Raw genomic sequence first — 19128 nt, forward strand, 5'->3', positions numbered from 1 at the left:
TGACACTGTGACAACAAAAAGTGACAACCGATTTTCATTTCAGTTTTCAATTCAGAATTTGGTTGCATTGTAAACAAATGTACAACCAGCAGCCCTTGTACAGATTCACTCTCAGTATATTTTTATATATGCCTGCACAATATACTTACACACTCATATACACACATACAGAAATTAATACTAACACAGTAAAACTACAGAGCAGCAAAAGGCAGTATTCAGACATCAGGTCTTCTGAGATCTCAAATTCACCTATTTTTGCACAATTGCCATCAGTTAAGATCACAAATATGAGTGTTTTCCTGCATGCTACCCATAACCAAGAGTGAGCTTGCAATGGGTATAGACAAGAGCAGCAATGCAGGGTAGACAGTATCTCGCCATAAATTTCAGTTATCTCTTATAACTGTACTACAGGAATTCCATTCTTTTTTTTAAACTAGCCAGAGTCAGCCTTCACTGAAAAGGAAAGGAGAAACAGCATTCTGAGGAGTAAAACAGACAAGATAAAGCTTATAAGGATTACCTGAGATGTTTACAACTTGCAAGTTTCTGCTTACCTTGAGATTAACACTTGTTCCCTTACAAACTATAAAATACCACTTTATATAATTTAATATTAGTTGTAATTTCAAAAGGACAGCTCAGGACAAACACGCTAAGCCCAAACTCCTTCAGTGATCCAAAGGAGTGACCCAAAGCAGTTTTCCATGTTATCGGTGACAAACGAACACTGCTTGAACAGCCAAATACACCTTCCTTTGCATGCACTTACCTCTTGCACCTGTTCTGCAGCCACTAGCACAGATCTTCAGCTTTTTCATCTCTTAATATCCGTTAGCAAACCAGGGTCTCAAACGTTCTGGGTTGGCTTTCCATCTGGAAACTCAACTCTCCTGTGGCAAATCTGTCTGACCTCTTCACGTTTCCCAGATCTCTAAGACTCACAGCTAACAGCACCTGAAGGCACCAGCACTAGGAAATTACGTATTCTAGTTACAAGGGCAAAAACGCAGCGTTGTAAATACAACATGTGCTTTGAAAGCAAGTCAGGACAAGAATATAGTTGTGCACAACACAGGCTCACAGGTAGCCCTTAGTGCCTCTCTCTCATTTGTCAGACAGCTGCTCTCTGGCATCCTGTTTTGACAGCCGATGCGCAGGTTTGCTGATGGGTTCTGACAACCCTCTGCCAGAGCAAGGCCTCAATTAAACGCATTGTCCTCAGGCTTCAACAGAAACCCAGACGCATCCACTCGTTTCGACCGCTTCCCTAAGCGCTCTGTACCAGAGGGGTCATGCGAACTAGCCTCCAAAACTTCAGACCCACATGCACCAACACGTTTGTCTCCTCCAAGCTGGGAGCCCCAGGCCACAATGCAGCCTGTGGGCTGTCATCACCCTTCGGTGAGCCCGGGTAGCTCCAACCACAGTGGGGGCAATGTTTAGTAGTGAGCCCTTCTGCAACCTCAGGGTATCCAAGTGTGGGCAGTTTTAGCCACCGTCCTTCAACTCTTCTATCCAATGCATTATTTTAAGGACATACGCACCACCACAAAGCATAACTCCCCCAATCAAAAAAATGTCATTTAAGGAAAATAATTAAGACTTCTAATCTCAATCCAGTAATGAGCTGTATTTTAGGCAATTACTATAGTATGTCACAACTGAAAGCTCAGAACACACATGAAGTTTAATTAAAAGGCTGATCTTAAATCATCTTTATTCACTGGGGGAGAAATGCAATTAGGGACTGACTGGTATAGGGGCAGACTATTAATGCTGTCACTACTTTTTACAATCCCAGTTTACACATTTACAAAATGTATTATCAACTGGCTTTTTTGCTACAAGTTAAAAGCACTACATTGAGGAATTTAAAAGCCATATTGTAGATGCTCTTGGAGCAAAGTCTTCAAATCAGTTGCAAGAACTAAGCTTTGACACTGCTTCAGATTATAAATTCTACCTTCTTGCAGTTCATTGAAACCGAATTAAACATCGAGCTGGATCAAACATACATTAGCTATGATCAAGGCTAAAAATTTGTTCAGAAATCCCTGTGATAGCCCACCAAAGCACAAAATGTCAGAGCTGAGCAATTTTTTTTTATCTCCTAACTGATTAAAAAGAAGAAATTAATGCACATCTATTAGCAAAATTAACAAGTGACAATAGCTAACTTAAGCTGGTTAGCAATTTGTGTTGAAATGAAATACCATGACTGTCTTTCGGTACTGTCTAACATCAATGCAATTCTTTTACAAGAGTACTCAAACTCCCTTTAAATGTCAGATAGACAAAATAACCTAGATTTAAACCAATTTACTAAGGACATAAAGAGCATGAAAAATGTGACAGTTCCTTAACAAGAACTGCTGTTACATTTGGAACAGTTGGCTAATTTGAAGTCAGAAGAAAAGACACATGCCCATTTGTTGGACTTCTGAGCTAAGCAGCCTAGCATTCCTGTTAAAAAAGCAATTCTTTTTCACTAAAGAAATTAATACATTACATGCCAGAATTATTTTACTGAAGCGAGTAGCAGAGACATTTCAGATAGATGCTGTTATCAGAGAATAGAGACAAGCATGAAGCTGAGCTTTATCCGACGTACCTAAAGGCATTAGAAAGGGAGAGATTAATATCAACTCACCGACACCACTGACGTTCTAACAGCAAGGCTGGGCTCACGTCTCAAATTTCCAGCTCCCAGAGAAATCATATGCGCACCGATAGAAGGATGACAAAAGGGCATGCTGTGCTCTCCTTTACTTCAATTGAATGACAGCTCTACTAACAGGGAACAGAGACACTCACTGCAATATCTGAAAGAGTGGGTACTTGATATGAGCATGCTCGGTATCTCATTTAAAATGGCCTGATGCTTCAGCTCAGCATGAGATGGCCTACTTCCAAATAACTGTAGAACTTCAAGTCAAACCTCAAATCATTAATTGGAATACATAAAACTCAGCCAACAAGTAGTAGGAATCTTGACCTATTCTGCACCCACTTTTTTTTTTTTCTTTTTTTTAATATCTGAATTGATAAACAGATAATTATTTGGATTATTTCCCTGCAAAACATCTTAAGGCTTAAATACTATCATCATGTACTTCAATGTAATTACATGATGCCACTGTAATAAACTGAAGCCCTTTTCTGGATAGCATATGATCTGAACACTAAGCAGCAGAACTCATAAATCAGACAGAAACAACACATCTGCTAAATATACCCTGATTGATTTAAGAACTGTCCTACCCAATGATTTCTGGGAAGCATTTTCAGGGAGTGGGAGAAGCAAGAAGAGAGAGACTAGACCACTGTCTAACAAGAGGTTATGTTTAGAAGCAGGTTATCTCCACTTTAAATCTCTTCACGAATAGAGAAACTATCTAGTTTCCTAATGTAACTGTTATTGTTGATATCAAAGGACAGGCTTATTCACAAGTAAAAAATCTATGCCAAGGAAAACAGATATTTAAAACCTTCCCTTCAGAGATTAACATCTTTTAATTCACTTAAACTCAAATACAAGCAGTAAAGAGATCTGTGCTTTGCTTTTTCTCCCGCTATCTCACAGGTCTCTCCCTGTGTTTACTGTATATTCATATATTTTTTTCAAATGAATGCACTACATCTTTTCCTCTTTTGTGCAAAGAGAAAAGCCATGCCCCAGGCACAGGGTACTTTTTATTTTTTCCTCCTCAAATGCTTTCCTGTTTACCATTCAAGCTCAGAGCAAAGCCAAGCAAGCTACTTTGGAAATGCTGTATTGTAAAAGCTGCTTTATAAGCACAACGCAGTCCACTTCCTGGTCTCCATCACAGTTGGGCATAGAAACATTTAGCCAAATTTAGAAAAAAAGGCTACTCTAGCAGGACAGGTATCAAAGCGCTCTTTGAGTGGAGCAGACAAAGGTTAATAGAATGGCAGGCAGAAAAGCTACACATTATTCTTAATCTTCACTAATGTCCAGAACTAACATAAAAATAAGGCTTTCATATCAATGCCAAAAAGTGATTGCATTTTGTACAAGAATCCGTAGCTTCGCTCATGGTGTTCTGAGGTGTAAGGCTCACACTCTGCATTCTCCCACTCTTGAAAACCTCTGGGTATGAAAACCAAATATTTATTATAGAAATTACCTTAAAATTCACCCATGCCCTTTGACTGTGAACTTGCACAAAATGAATAGACATACTTTCACTTCCAGAATTCCTTTCAAGCATCAACCCAGATATCAGGACGCACAATGGAGCTACGCCATCGGTAAACCTGATTTGCACGAACACACAAACATCCAATTTTGCATTCCAGAGATACCAGTACACCACTATTAGAAAAACCAAAACAATCACAATCATGTTATGCTAACTGCAATCATTTGATTTGATCTCCTAATACCTTGGTATTTCATTTTCTTACACCAATAAATACAAACCCCAACCCATAGTTCAAGGGCCGTCCAAGATGCAAAATTCAGATGCATTTTCCAGTCTACTATCAGACAGCATGCATCATGATAAGAATCTCCATGTGTCCCTGCCAGCTAACTCTTTAAAGAAAAAGGAGTGCTAAATTATATTTCACATTTTTATCTAGGCGTATCTTCCTTATTCGTTAACTTTCAATCATTTGTTCTGTCGCTGCTCTCTGAACTTCCTCAGAGATTCAGATTAGTACAATACGACACAAAATGAGATGTCACCAGTGTAAAAGATGCCTTTAATGAGAAATGTTTTCATCCAGCTAAGTTTAATTTCTCTTCTTTCTAAAAAATAATTAAAAGAAAAGAATTGCCATTAAAGAAAGATTAATTCTACAAACTAATTGATAGATTGAGATTTGTAACTGATGAAGGGGAAAAAACAGCAGCTAATAAAATTCACTACAGTTGTAGAAAACACTGTTCTCTTGTTCCAGGTACATCCCTCTTTGCTTCCCAAAATCCCATCGCAATGAGCAATAATTATGAATATTTTCTCATTGTGGCCTTCTAATACTTGAAGGGAGCGTATAAACAGGAGGGGCAATGGCTGTTTACAAGGGTGTACAGTGATAAGGGAATTGTTTTAAACAGAGACAAAGGAGGTTGTAGGTTTAGCTTAGATATTAGGTTGAAGTTTTTCACACAGAGGGTGGTGATGCACTGGAACAGGTTGCCCAAGGAGGCTGTGGATGCCCCATCCCTGGAGGCATTCAAGGCCAGGCTGGATGTGGCTCTGGGCAGCCTGGTCTGCTGGCTGGTGACCCTGCACATAGCAGGGGGTTGGAACTGGATTAGCATTGTGGTCCTTTTCAACCCAGGCCATTCTGTGATTCTGTGATTTTAATTTAAAAGGTCTGCTCTGAAAATAAATGTATGCAGATGTAATCTCCCATAAAAGAATTTTTTATTTATTTATTTATTTTTTCATCAAAAATAAATAAATAAATCTACATTTCTTGGGGCATCTGCTCAGCTTCTTAGAAGAGTTCAGGACACCTTCAGAACAACCTGCGGAACACTTTTGCTGGTTTCTGGTTTCCTTTTTTAAATTCTCCCATGCATCTGTCTTTTATTCTCTTTATGGCCTACCAAATGTAGCTACAATGACGAAATTCTAATAGCTACAAATAGCACATAAGAGCACAATACTTTTGGTTCCATAGTTAATGCAAAATGCTACTTGCAGATGAGAATGTCTCACTGTATTTCAAAGTGTTTCTTCCCTTTAACAAACATTAGAGTTCTGAGATTTGCACATTTAATAAGAAAGTTTGACAGTAAATGAGCAGAAATTTGCCAATTTAATAAACATCTCTTTCAAGAAAAAAAAAAAAAAGACACAATACATAAACAGGGAAATATATCCTACAAATAGCATTTTCAGAAAATAAATATTCTTCTGGTTTGTATTTTGGTTTTCCTCTGACGAAGCTGGTTTTAGATTAAAATCAGAACTGGAAGCTGAAATAATTTTGTGAAGTTTTTGTATTTATATTCGAAAGAAAGCCTTGTTATCACACAGATGTAGTGCCAGATTTCTCTGTGCTGCTATAAAGACTGAATTCAATCACTCCCTGAAGAGTACTATGAGTATAAGTTTCATTTCACCAAACTCAGCACACAATTAAAGGACATGATAAAAAACATTGAATGACTGAAGTTTTTCCTTCCCCCCTTTTAATATAGTTATCAAGAAATCAGGTGATGAATACTTAAAACACCTTTGCTCTTTTCTAAGAGCTTCTTAGCATCACACTCAAACACCTTTGATCATCTGGTCTGACAGCAGAGCAGCTCATCTTAATAAGACTGGTGTTCCACGTTATGTGTGGGTCTGTTTTAGTACTCAATATCAAACTCACCACTATCACAAAATGAAATACGATTCACTTTTGAGCTTATAACCAGGCCTTATATGGATTTTATTAAAGCTTTGACTTACGCAACTGGTATTTTTAACTAAAAATAAGTTATTCACTAAATTATACACAGCTGAGTTTAACAAGAGTTTTAAATATACTTCTGGCATCCTAAAAAGAATTCTACAATCATATCTTTTATACACGTCTCTTATATACGATCTCCTTCAGCTTTCTTCTTGGTTTTGGCAAGAGCACACAGGCATCTTTCTTGACTTTGGTCTGCTGTAACCACTATCTCAAAAAGCCTCCTCAAATAGTAACTCACAGACATTTCAAAAGTCTTCCTCTTCCAGATTGTTTAAACCTATATTATCCAGAAATGTGCACCCATTTAAAACCTTGTTTTCCACTATGTTTTGACACTGTAACTATCAGCTGACTCCTTTATGATGGGTCACCTACTCAAGAGGAAAGATTTTTCATACAAAACCAGAGCAGTAACAGGAGGTCTGAAGAAATATAGAGGACATTTATCATGCAGAATTAAAAGATGAGTCATTTTATTTACATATTATTTACACTTTTATACCTATTCATGGTTTTACTTGTGCTATTTCCAAATGTGCCAATCCTGTAATACTTCCGTCTTCCTACACTAACAGGTACATTTTTTCTCTTGGTCTTTCTTCTGTGATTATTCTTTCACAGCTCATTTGAAAAGTATTGCCTCATCTCTCAACTATCTATTAATTCCCCCCACACACAATGCTAACAAAACTCCAAATGTCCTTCCTCAATTACTGAAATCAAATTAAATAGGTGTTGAATATTAGTTAAGGACAGTAACTTCAAACAGTCAAGAACAAATATAGTTCAGAAAAAGGAAAACACATCTGCTCCACTTTTATTAATGCACAGGTCACGTGGCAAACTACATCAGGAGCTGGTAAATACAAAAATCTGGTCGAAGACATACAAACATAATAGAAAGGTAGCATTTATCTCTGTATTGTTTGTTTTTCCTCTGTCATTATCAGCATTTTCACAGCTTACCAGTGTGGTTAACTCCAGATATTCATTATCAGACATTCAGAAGTTTAGCAGCTACAACAAACTTAAAAATAACTGATAGTCTTCAGCTGTCTTACAGAGCTTGCAGAACTTGCCAAGACAACATAACAGTATCTGACCCCAAAACCTTCTCCAGAGGACATTATTCACACCTCATCTTTTCATTTGAACACTTCACAACTTGGTAATTACCCAATATGGCATACATCCTATTCTTTGTTATTGTATTGCAGGCCTCTCTGACATGGTTTTTCACTCTTTGTATGCTCACAGTTAGTTCAAACAGTCACAAGTTCATGTGTTACCACTTATATTGTCATTTCCTTTCTAAATATAGGTATACTAAATGTTACCCATAAAACAGTTTCTGCTCTTGTCCCTGAACAAGTACAATGTAAAAAACCAAGGTTTATCTCTGCTGTCCACAGCTTATAAAAGCACTGTATGTTCGTCTTCAGTATGTTACATACACGATTCATCTGTAACACTATACCAACCTCCGAACATATAAAACTACCACTGCTGCTCTGATAATGCTGTTTTCCATATTTATAAGCCATATAATTTATATTACCAGCTCTCTGAGACCAGCCTTGAACCAAGCACATTTCTGGAACACACGCTACACACCTACCTACACTTCTCAGACTTTCTAGCCACAGACAACCCACTACCCACACTCAGATTTGATAGGCTCCCCCTCACTCATTATCATCTTAATAGATTTGTTTTTCCTTTTAAATTAGCCATTAGCTTTAGAAAAACACCCAGAGGGGAAAAAGAACAACAACCTGACCAAGAATCTCAACTCGGTAGGATAAATTCTTAAGGTACAATATCAGTGTTTCTTGAGAGCAACTTTAGTGCAGATCTGGTCTGCTCCAGTCCTACTTACCATGAACAAAAGCAAAAAACAAACATTTGTCAGTTTTGGACACAACACAACACAAGCAAAAACAATCAGATGAAAGAAACATTAAAGATCAGAAGCACTTTTGTTCCGCAAGTTATTTCCCAGTGCTTTTTTTTAATAACCACCACATGGCACAAATCCCTTTTATTAACTAAAACCGTACCAGTCAAAATGGCTGAGATCTCATTTGGAAAGTATCCAGATTCTCTTCTAAGTTAATAGCTCAAACTAAAGCTTCTTTACAAGGTTCTTAAACTTACTCAGAATATCAGTTATACAGGCAACCATTAAGCTTATTCTTTATATTAATGGATGTAATTCTAAAGTAGAAGTGTTCTTTTCTAGACTTATAACTTAGTATTTATATTTTAAAAATCAACTACTCAAAAAACATGCTTCTCTGACAACTCACTGTGTACCCGATAGAGCTACTGACGTTAGCTGACAAAATAACTGCAGTGTGAAAGAGAGGAAGACAAACTGTTCTGCAGTATAACATTACAAAGAGAACTGACAGACAAAAAGAAACATCAGAATCACCAAATGGCAGAATTTTAGTGGAAGAAAGAACAATTCTGAAAGTGTTCAAATGGGATAAAAGAATACTTAGTGGTTCAGAGCTACTAGATAGGTCCACCTAGAGGATGTAAGCAGTAAAACAAAGTGGTATTTACTAACAGTAATGTAAAATGATGCAAATGAAAAAAATCCTCTATGCTTTACATTTTTATTAACGGGCTCTCAGACAATTATTTCTACTAGAGAATAAACCCTTAATATTATAACAAATACTTATTCATATATTGATCATCTCTCATAGTTCACAGACATCAGCATACAACACATGCCTGTAAAGGCCACCCTTGCAGCATCCCCACTGCCTGAAGCTTGGAACATGAGTGCAATTCCTAACGGGAGATACGATAAAGGCCTTTGTGTCACTCTGGGCTTTACTTTAAGGAATGCACTCTCCATCTTGTATACTATAAATAGATCACTAGATGGTAATGATTTTAAACAAAAAAAGGTAGCAGTGCTTAATACATGTAGCTGCAGCACAGAAATGTGTTATGACTCCAGAACAACTTGTGGAAAGTTTCTGAATGCTCAGGAATAGGTACTGAAACCCATTATATGCTGCTAAATACAAGATGGTACCACCACCTCCAGAGCTCATTGAACCACGAACCAAATTTCTCTAAGCAGTTTTTACTACTCCCCTGGTTTCTCCCCTATGTGAAATGTGAAATACTTCAGCATAGGAAGTTCCGCATGAATGTGCGGAAGAACTTCTTTACAGTGAGGGTGACGGAGCACTGGAACAGGCTGCCCAGGGGGGTTGTAGAGTCTCCTTCTCTGGAATTAAAGACCCGCCTGGACGCCGACCTGTGCGATGTGGTGTAGGGAACCTGCTTTGTCAGGGAGGCTGGACTCGGTGATCTCTGGAGGTCCCTTCCAACCCCTACAATTCTGTGATTCTGTGATTCTATCCTTTCTGATAAGAAAGGGAATGATGCACCAGGCTCCTGGTAGGGAGTTGATTTTCACTTCCAGTTCCACTATCTTGCTAAATAAGACTATCATCCTCCAGTGCGTGAAAACTTACAGACCACTCCCTGTTTTCTTGAAAACTGATAGAAAGGTAGCAATTTCAGTTGTGGAAAGGCCAGTAATTCTCAAACCAGAGATACTGAAAGATTAACCCTGTTAATAGGGTAATCAAACCTCACAATGATCTGCAGCTAACTCACATTTCAACTTAATCAACTAATCAATATGTAAAGATAATTTTCAATTGTATATTTGATAGAACAATCCTTGTTATTGGGTTCCCAGTGACAGATGCCTAGAACAGCATATCTGTATAATATACTTGAACAAAAAAATCCCAAGCTAGCTTCACTGTTCAGTTTTATTCTCAGTCCAATGTCTAGATCCAGCATAGTGCTGGATTAGCTGCTAATACCATGGGTTTCCTCCAGTACAAGCTGCCGCCAATTCAGCTGAGCCACCTTTAACAAGAACTTCCACTGCCAGCTCCTTCAATCTGCTGAAAGTAAATCTCATCAGAGTGACAGAAAAAAACCAGCACAGATGAAAATCTTCATATTATGGCTTTCCTTTTTGTTGAAGTCAATTTAACTGATTGAATCAATTTTATATTCCTCAATATGAAAAAGCCTATATGCTTCAATAAAAGAATAGAGGGAGCAACACATTAAGTGCATTTTGTAATTGACTTTTGTTTTCAGGCCAGCCACCCGGGGATAAAATCTTATTATTACTCCAGTGTTTCACATCTTTCAAAAGGCATACAATTTATACTGTTGATACCATTCAAATCAGGAGATAAGCTTAAAAAAAATAAAAATAAAAATAAAAAAAACCAAAAACAAACAAAAACAACCCCCCAAGAACGAAAGAACAAAATCCACATTAAATTGGACTTACATAACTAGTAAACATCTCTAATTTTGAATCCTACAGTCAGTTTTAGTTAGGAGAGCAAGCTCCAAGGATATCTTGCAAGATATTGAAATATCCATCTTTAAAATAAAGATGCATGATCACACTGACACTGAATTAATGTATACATTATCATATTTTTTTAGAATAAATAGCTAAACAATGAAGATCTGACTTCCTATAAATAAGTAAAGATTTATCATAGAAACATAGAATCACAAGGTTGGAAAGGACCTACAAGATCATCTAGTCCAACTGTCCTCCCTTTACAATACCTACAGAAAACCATATCTTCTAGCTCCCTATCCAGATGCTATTTATTCTCATCTAAAGCCATTCATAACAAGGAATTATTTCCTTGTGGAAAACAAGTGTATGGTATTACATTCTAAAACCAAACTCCACAAACCCAAAAAGGAAAGAGAAGACAAATGAATGATCAAGACAGCCAATAACTGTGGTTTCAACACAAACAAGAAGTTCATAGATGCACAGAATGGCAGAGGTGGGGAAGGACCTCTAAGTCCATCGTCTCCAACCCTTGTTCAGTCAGGGATACCCAAGGCAGGTTGCTCAGGGCCAAATCCAGGCAGCTCCTGAGGATCTCCAAAGAAGACACTCTACTTCCTCTTCTGGGCAACCCGTGCCAGTGCTCCATCACCTGCACAGTCAGCCTCTACATTCAGTTTTGTACTATCAGCCATTTACTGAGGGTGCTCTCTAGCATACAAGTGGACTATCGTTCCAGTAACTATGAAACAATATTAATTATGGATTAATATTCTTTACTGGTAAATCCTTAGCTGCTGCAACTATACTTCACAGATACAACAGCATCACAAAAATGCACCATTGCATTCTTAAGTTACACAGGAACACCAGTTACATGGGAATAGGTCCTAAGAATTATGTCACCAGAGTAAAATAAGATTGAGGTACATTTCTTCAGAAGAGTTTATTACAGGTAGATATTTTTGTCAATAATTCATGCCTGCTGGGACTAACAGGACAGTAGCACAAAACAAAATTAAATATTCACTGGGGGTTATTAATCAAGTGTTAATAGTCTGAGTTTCAGTTTCTCCTAAAATCACAACATATCCCAAGAGGAAGCAAGTGCTGGGATACACAGGACTGAAAAGTGGTGTCAAGATAAAATTCAGTGTCATCCCTTCCCTGTTTTGGAGAATTAATTCACGGGGAGGGTGGAATCACAAATCTGCACTCAAACACTCCCCTTGAAAAAACAGGGTCTGAAATTCCTTAGCTTGTTCAGAACTGCAACTTCGATAAAGGGAAAAAAGAACCCAAAACTATATTTTTCAGGAAATAAGTTTCAATTAACACCTTAAATATTAAAACCCCAGTCTTTGCTAGCAATCCTGACACACAGCTAACGAAGATTAGGGTTTTTATAAACTTAATGCAAGGCGTGTTCAGACTTACTTATGGGTTGTTTTTAATCCATATTCACCTAATGTTCTTATCAGACTGACACATCAAAACATTACAAGTAGTCTTCAAAATGTCAATTGTGTTGTGAATTTAAAAAACAACACACCTGTTCTCATATAAATGCTTTTAACACAAATACATGAACCAACAATTCTTTGAAGTAAGTTTGCAGTTTTATTAGTAAAGACCTGTTGTTAACAAAACAAGAGTTGAAGGGTTGTTTAATAGCTTCCTATGAGGGTAATATTCAGATAAATCCTTCACCTATATACCCTCATATTTTAGGAATGTTTCCTTTAGGATTTATAGTAGGAAGCAAAAGCCATCAACCTCTCTAAGTAATGTAGCATTCCAATGTAAGTAAGAATTATCCAGAAAAATAAAAGAGAGAGAGAGAAAATGTGTTTATCTAAAAATTTATTTCAACTACAAATATCTAAGTTACATACATACAATATTTTAGTGCCATTACTGCATCACCATTCCAAATTAATATCACCACTTCATATTTCAAGTACTAAACGAACATCAAGCAAAACATGACTTTCTTATACATATGGGCATTTTGATTCTTCGCCATTACTTCATGCCATACTGTATTTTGCTTTTGTTTGCTTTGATAATGGATTCAAGATATTTGTTTTGAAGTGACTTAAGTTGTCTGACAGCCATTTGAACTTCCTGTTATCTTTTGTGATTATCCAATTTATTCCTTCTGGATAAGAGTATTAAAACTGAGGTATTTATTTTAAAGATTAAGCATTTCTGCTATTTTAAGCTCTGGTAAGAGCTACTCAGAAGTAAAATATCAGCATTTAATGTTTCTCTGCAACGTTCATTAATCCAGAACTCTCAATTTCATTAAACACAAGAAGTAACATTAAATCTCTAATATTCTACTGAAGTTTTCAAGTTGAGAAACAAATGTAGACAGCCAAATTGACTACTACACTCCAATCAACTATTCCAACCAACCTTCTGCTTCTAAAAAATCTGCACATGACTTGTGCATCTTCATGTACAAACGCACAGGACATTTGGCAACAGGTCTCCATAACCTAAAATCACCTCTTCCACTCTCTTTGAAAACATCAAGAAACTGTACTGTGAACTGTCTTTTCCAGAACCCTTACCAGTATCCTAAAATAGTTCATGTTTAATTAATATAAGATAACCTAAAGAGTTGGAAAAACAGACAACTAACAAGCTTACTCAATATGGCAACCATGATGCAATAATTAATTGTAGGGAGTACATCTGGAAACAGTTACACATATGCTAGTCCCTTTCTCTGGCATTACAGTAATTGGCATGGCTTATGCAACCTGAAGTCACTTCACCTGGAAAAACCCATTCCTGTGCCAAGGTGTAAAGTATCTTCTTCATTAATGTTTTAATGTGGAACATTCATAACTTATTCACTGAAGTATCTGAAAGAAGTAACTTGACCAATTAAATTGGATCACAAAATTGCATTCTTAGCAATAACAATTCCTCTACATATCCAGTATTCATCGCTACAAATCTTTCTCCTCCTCCTAAAAAATTTTGATTCATTCGCACCAAGATACTTTTAAACCATCAGTTACCTTTGCCTTGAAGACAAGGAAGGATTTGTTCAGTTTCAGTAGCTTTATGGCCCAAAGAACGTGCTATGTGTAAGATTTGATTGGAAAGTGACACATGATTTAACATTTGTGGCACAGTTATTACGAAGCTTTTCCATAAAGGTGAATGCTTCGACCAGTAAGTGAATTACGAACTCTTCAGGGGATTTCAGGGAGAAGCTAGAGGGCTTAAACTACCTCCCTTGCCACCTCCCATACCTCGCCCCTCATCTGGAATTACTTCAGTCTCTGTTCACACAGTCATTAGACCCAATCTTTTAGGTAAGTAAAATAAGGACATGAAAAATTTTGTTAAGTACTAAAGACTGCATTACACATTTGTAGTTAATTACAAAATTATACAAATACACCTACATGCGTTAATGAAATTTCACATGCAATAGAAAATAGCATGTTAATATGATGCCAGTGAGAATAATTTTCCAAATTAGAAAATTAAGTATTGCCACCAAAAAAAAAAAAAACAACCCACACCCCCAAAGCCAGTTGCTAAACATTAAGTCATTCCTCATTTCTGAGTTCAAGTCACAACATACAAACCCACTGCTAGAAATAGCCAAACAATCCTGTAACAAATAAAAGCAGCTTTCTAAAAAGCTCAGCAAATCAGGAGGATGTCAGTGTCAGGAAATAAAACTCTTTTGCCAAAATCATATTTAATTCAAATATTTAGCAGCACCATCTAATCAAGCACGTCATGTTTATGTAAAAAAAATACTCATTTCAGTTAATTGAGCTAAATTGCTTTGGAAAATAAATTAAAAGCCAGGAATGCTTTCCATATGTCATTTGTAAGTTATGTAAGAAATACAGCTGCAGTCACTACTAATACGAAATAAGTTCTATCATTAGCCACTGATCATAAAATAGACTCCGGGTTTCTTATTCACAAATTCTACTTCACAACAGGAATGAGATTATGATAGTTCACATCCAAGGAGCGTATCACAATTTGTCTAGACTAACATGAGAATTTAGCTATTTGCCTGTGTGCTTCCTGCTGGTCTTACTATCCTACTTTCTTAAAGAGAAACTATTAAGAATTGCCTCTGAATGTTTTACCCCGTATTAGGGAATGATGTCTAAAGCCACAATAAACTATCCAGGTCTGTCAGGTGACAGCTCAACTCAGACAACACACCACTTTTCTTCTTCCCTCTGATGTATTCTGTTTCTTCTCTTTGGCAATTTTCAGATGTGCAATAAGGGGAAATACTCTATTCACAGACCATTCTGTTGAGATCAATTTCAAAGACATTACGAAGGAGTAACACAATCATCATGCACTTTGCTATAACGAAAATTTCAACTCTGAGACAACATTACAGAGATAATACCATACAAAGAGATGACTTGCTGGAAATAAGTAATCATAAAACTGAATGATAATCATCAGTACAACAAGTTTACATCATCTGAAGATCACTACTAATTGCAATGGTAATTTTAAGGAGCCAAATTGACATCTAATTTCTTATATACATTCTGATACTTTAAAAATATTTTTATATGATTGGCAGGAGACATTCAGCATTTCCAGTAACAGGAAGAACAAAGGTGGTGAGGCACTGGAACAGGTTATCTAGAGAAGCTGTGGATGCTCCATCCCTGAAGGTGTTTAAAGCCAGGTTGGATGGGCCCTGAGCAGCCCGAGCTGGGGGATGGCAGCCCTACTACTGTGATGGTGCTGGAACTTGGTGCCCTTCACGGTCCCTTCTAACCCAAGGCATTCTGTGATTCTATGAAACATTTTATTTTTTCATCATGTTCCAAGAATTATTTGGAGACAAAAATCAGCACTTCTGTGCCATAATTTTGCCCTGTTTTCCCCCTGCCCCCCTCCATGCACTCAATCATTTCATATGCAAAGCAAGAATAACTCTCATTTTTACCATTTCTCCCCCCTTATATGGTAACCTGTTTAAAAGCATAGCTGCCCAATGCAGTGAAGTACATTTGCTTTTACAGGAAAGAGTGAAGTGCTAGATATAGAAATTCTCATCAATTCTGACTTACCTATTTTTCCCCATACATCCTCATTTGTGTCTCATGAAATTTTACTCCATATCCTATTCACACATTAATTTTTGGCCTCATAGCCTACTTTTAAGCACATTCCAAAGTAAAAATATTAGGCTGGACACAGTTCTCCCAGCAGGTTTACAAAATGGAAAAACAATACTGAGAGATTGAAAGGAAGACTGAAAATACCATCTGCTTTCAACAGGCTAGATAATCTCTCCTGTTAAAGGAAATCAAGCTTGTTACTAGAAAAAAGGATCCTAGGCTTTCTGTTTATTAATATACAGAACTTCACCTGAGTTGAACTAGTGTTAAACATACCTTATCTGTACATACTGTATTTAATGTAGGTAGGCTCTACACAGCATTTAGCATTGTGCAACAGACTAACTTTCCTTCCTGCTTCGGAGCAGAGTTAGTCAATCTCCTCTGAGAGCTACCATGAAAAGTAGAATATGAAAAAGGAAAATCACTCCTCACTTGAGGGGCTTACAGCAAGCCAAGCCAATGCTGCAGAAAAGAGAACAGCACATCCTAGTACTCAGATCATCGCCTTGGCTGTGCTCACTCTAAGCTCAGGGGAAGATGACAAAAATGTTCCCCTTCTTGTTCTAATGTTCTAATGTGCTATTTCTATATGAGCCACGTATTAACCAGTCATTGCTTCTTCCAGCAAAGTTCTGGAACAGGAAAATACTCAGTATATGCTGCCATCTATCAGAAAGTCAAGAATTTTCCATTTTAATTCAGGGATGCAAGCGGGGAGGTGGGGAGAAGGTGGAGAGGCTTCTGTACAAACACAGCAGCCTGTCACCCAGCTATGATTTCAAAACCAAAAGCTACTAAATAAAGCCCACAAGGAAAAAAATATGTTTAAAAAGTGAAACCCAAGGCCAAGTACGGAAAACAAAGAATGTGAAGGCGTGATTTGGAAAGTCAAGAAAACTGTCTCTGGCATGTGGCACAAACCAGAAACTTTCTTCAAACAATCAGAAAAGAATCTTCCAGAATGTGAAGAAGTGATAAAGCATGACAATAAAAGGAGCACTTAATACAGACAAAAACACATAGAAGAATTAGTTACATTTTGCACACAAGAGAAACTAAGCTCCACATAAAAGTGCCAGAGTCGTTCTTTATAGCCAAGAAAGTTTTATAAACTGTCTCAAAGCAATAGCAGTACATGGGATTTATTTGGCTGGGCCGGTAGGAGTAAACTACAATAAAACGATGGGACATATTGGAGTTTATTCAGTAACTCTAAGGAAATAAGTAAAAAATGAGTAGTATGACATGACTGCATACATCGCGTAAACTACCTTTTATACTAGAGGAATGATATCTGATGAACAGTGACTCTCGCGGTTAGAAAGTGCCCTGCTTTTGCTGTTGTTGTAAGAACAGAGCATGAAGTTTAGCTTTGGTATTGGATGAGTCATCAGGTGTGATAACAAAGAACAAAATTAACATATATACGAATATACAATATATATTGCAAAAGTGTTATCATCACCTCTGTAACAGAAAGGAAAATCTTGTAAATTTACTGCAATCAAGTCATACCAACAAGATTCCTACCCTTAAAAAAATCCCATACTCAAAGTCCTTTTAAGGAAGCCTGATTGTCGTTAAACAAAACAGAGTCCTACCTATGGAGATGCAGAATATAAGAACAGAATATATATTCATAACCACATCTACACCGACTATCTGAAAAAGAAAGTGAATAGCATAGGGATAATTTGTAATTTATACAAAATTATTCAGGACAGGCAAAATTAGATTAAAGTAGATTGCTTAGAAAGCCTCTAATAGCCTGTCTGAGATACAAGATAGCAATTGAAATCCAGCATGTTAGTTGTAACATGATTCTTGCAGGAAAGATTGCTAAAGAGACAAGGATCTGGCTTTAATAAAGTGGTACTTCTAAAGAAGAGGCTGGAGACCCACCCAGTGATTTCAAGAGGTGTCAGCTCACTGGCATCCAAAAAGGCAAACATTATAGAAAACTGAAAGCATTCAGCATCCCTGTTCAACTCTGCACGGTCTGCAAAGCCAGTCTTCCTTTCCCAGCTCAAAATGAGCCCTAAAAAGCAAAGGGCCGTCTGCAAAGGACAAATAAAATGTGGAAGCATCTGTAAAAACAGAGGCGAAAATGAGTATGGCTTGAGTTTCAAGAGTGGGGGGAGGACACTGCATATAAACTGGTGCAGATAACCGAGAAAGCTGAGTTAACAAGCAATACTGAAAATGATGCTGAATAGTATTTCTCTAGTCATCACTTCTCAAGCTGTAAGAAATTAATCACAACTTTACTGAAATGCAAATTTTGTTCAACAAAAGAAACAAATGAAGCTTTAAAAAACATTCTGAATCTCCTTACCACAAAGTATTTGGGACAGCAAAAAAAAAAACAAAACAAAAAACACCAAACATTAGTATATGTAGAACAAAGTGCTAATACATACACTTCTCATTCACCAGAGTAAACTTTAATTACTAATTGCACTTTAGACCAAACCAAACTTTCAGTAAAAGCCAAGATGTCGTACATCCTACAAAATACACTTTAAAACTACATGGACTTACATCCTACATTGCATCACAGCAAGGTTAATATTGTAATTCACGTGAATACACAGCTCTTTCCAACAAGAAGCTTCCCAACAACATTGAAAACAACATCTAGGAAGAGAACTAAAAGACTTTGTTTTGTAGGCAGTCTACTCAGCCCTTGCTTCACACGTATATAAGGGGGAAAAGCTTTAATTCCCAAAGGACAAAGATTAATTTCCCTGCAGGAAGAACATTTACATATAAAAACTGTGTAACCAGATGAACAAAGGAAAATCAAGACATTCAGCTCCCCAAAGAGTGCTGAAAACACTTGCTTCAGCATGCAATGTGATGCCAGTTCCTAAGTATGGCAGACAGTGAGTTACAGGATACTACTTTCAGTCTTTAATAAAGCCCTGCATAGACACCGCATAGCCTAGCTGCTTTGATGCACTGATAGCAGTATAAAAGTATGCAAGCAACCAACTGTATGACAGCTTCTACTTAGGACTTCTCTCTCATCCCAAAAACCAAGTGGCGTTTTGATTTGTACATAACACACCATAAGGAAGACAAAGGAGCACAGAATAATGATAACAAAAAAATCTACTTTGAATTGATTATCTTTATATAGTAAATGAGGGACAGACAGGCCAA

At 37.1% G+C, this 19128-nt stretch overlaps 1 protein-coding gene across 41 annotated transcripts in view; it reads right to left on the reverse strand.

Moving 5' to 3' along the window:
- PLEKHA5 (pleckstrin homology domain containing A5) overlaps positions 1–19128 on the reverse strand; it is a 165350-nt gene that overhangs the window by 102579 nt on the left and 43643 nt on the right. Inside the window, exon 1 of one of the 41 annotated variants that reach the window (XM_032445966.2) lies at positions 2657–2823. The exons of 39 other annotated variants lie outside the window; for them this stretch is intronic. The gene's annotated coding sequence lies outside the window, so the exon portion shown is untranslated. Of the gene's footprint in view, positions 1–775; positions 914–2656; positions 2824–19128 lie in introns of those variants that run through there. One more of the 41 variants, XM_085543012.1, reaches the window with a different exon arrangement.

Source organism: Coturnix japonica, chromosome 1, assembly GCF_054131305.1.
Source record: "Coturnix japonica strain WE chromosome 1, WE-NBRP24, whole genome shotgun sequence".
Lineage (NCBI taxonomy): Eukaryota > Metazoa > Chordata > Aves > Galliformes > Phasianidae > Coturnix > Coturnix japonica.